We start from the raw sequence: 1,747 nt of genomic DNA, 5'->3' as shown, positions 1-1,747 counted from the left end.
GCGAGCATCGACTCGTACGCGTGGGTCACGTGCACGCGTCGCTTGGCAATTTCCTATCCACGCGTACGCGTCATGTACGCGTACCCGTCGCCACACAACTTCGCTTCTACGCGCGTGCGTCTACTGCACGTGCGCTTCCATTGATGTACTCCAAATCCTTTTTTCCTTATGCATTCTCCACTTTGTATGCTTTTCTCTTCACTTCTTCCATCTAATACTTGCCTTATAACCTGAAATCACTCAACAAACACATCAAGGAATCGAATGGAATTAAGGTGAATTAAAATCACCAATTTTAGGGCCTAAAAAGCATGTTTTTACACTTATGCACATATTAAGGGAGAATTACAAAACCATACTATTTCATTGAATAAATGTGAGAAAAGGTGATAAAATCCTCCAAAATAAGCACAAGATAAACCACAAAATTGGGGTTTATCAACCACACTTTTTCATTAACTGTGAAATCTTCTCTTGCTGTTTGCTGTCTGTTTTGTCACTTGTATGACAGGTAGAAGAGGGGTTTCAACCTCTTTTGACAGTAAACCAGAAACAACCTTCCTTAGATTAAGGAGGGACGCAAGAGGAAAGAAGGCCATTGGTGCAGAGGAACAAGAGGAGGACATAGATATAAACATGGAGGATGATATAGAAAACCATCATGAAGGAGAGATGAACAATCATGCCAGAGGAGGCGCAGCCAGCCCTGCTGGACAAGAGAGGAGAGTTATAGGCTCTTACATCAATCAAAACCCAGGAAACTGTGGTAGCAGCATTCAAAAGCTAACCATCCATGCTAATAATTTTGAATTGAAGCCTCAACTCATCACACTCATCCAAAACAATTGTTCTTTCGGAGGAAGTGCCCAAGAAGACCCTAATCAGTATCTCACTACATTCCTAAGGATCTGTGATACAGTTAAATCTAATGATGTTCATCCTGACACCTATAGATTGCTACTATTTCCATTTTTTTTGAGGGACAAAACATCAAAATAGCTAGAATCATTTCCCAAAGAAAGCTTGACAACCTAGGAATATGTGGTAAATAGATTCTTAGCAAGGTTCTACCCTCCTCAAAGAGTGAATAGACTGAGAATTGAGGTGCAGACATTCAGACAACAGGATGGTGAAAGCTTATATGAAGCCTGGGAGAGATTCAAAGATTTGACAAGGAAATGTCCCCTGATATGTTTAATGAGTGGGCGCAACTGCATATCTTTTATGAAGGGCTTTCCTATGAATCAAAGAAAGCTGTAGACCACTCATCTGGAGGCTCCCTTAACAAGAAGAAGACTATTGAAGAATCCATTGATGTCATAGAAACAGTGGCTGACAATGAGTATTTTTATGACTCAAACAGAAGCAACAATAGGGGAGTTATGGAGCTAAACCATATGGATGCAATTTTGGCCCAAAATAAGATGATCACTAAGCAACTAGCTGATTTGACCAAGCAAATGGAGAAAAATCAGGCTGCAGCCATCCATACTCAACCATCATCTCCAGGAGAGTTGGACACAGAGGAAGGAGTTAACTGGGAGGAAGCCAATTACCTTGGAAATTCATTTAGGCAAGCTCATGATCCATACTCAAAAACCTATAACACTGGTTGGAGGAACCACCCAAACTTTGGGTGGGGAAACCAACAAAACTAAGGCCAAGATCAGAAACCTCATAACACCAACCAGTACAGCTACCAACAATCCAACCCAAGATCATATCAGCACCCATATAACAATCCTTC

The 1,747-nt window shown here is 41.2% G+C and overlaps 1 non-coding gene across 1 annotated transcript; it reads right to left on the bottom strand.

The window, feature by feature from the left end:
* Positions 1 to 1,089: 1,089 nt before the first annotated feature.
* On the bottom strand, positions 1,090 to 1,196 carry LOC148545777 (small nucleolar RNA R71). The gene has a single exon (XR_015901859.1). It is a non-coding gene; the product is annotated as a small nucleolar RNA R71 (small nucleolar RNA).
* Between the last annotated feature and the right edge of the window lie 551 nt (positions 1,197 to 1,747).

The sequence above is a fragment of the Arachis ipaensis genome, chromosome B9, assembly GCF_059453495.1.
Source record: "Arachis ipaensis isolate K30076 ecotype BB chromosome B9, ASM5945349v1, whole genome shotgun sequence".
Lineage (NCBI taxonomy): Eukaryota > Viridiplantae > Streptophyta > Magnoliopsida > Fabales > Fabaceae > Arachis > Arachis ipaensis.
The sequence above is the reverse complement of the archived record's forward strand: the minus strand, read 5'-3'. Positions and strand labels throughout refer to the sequence as shown.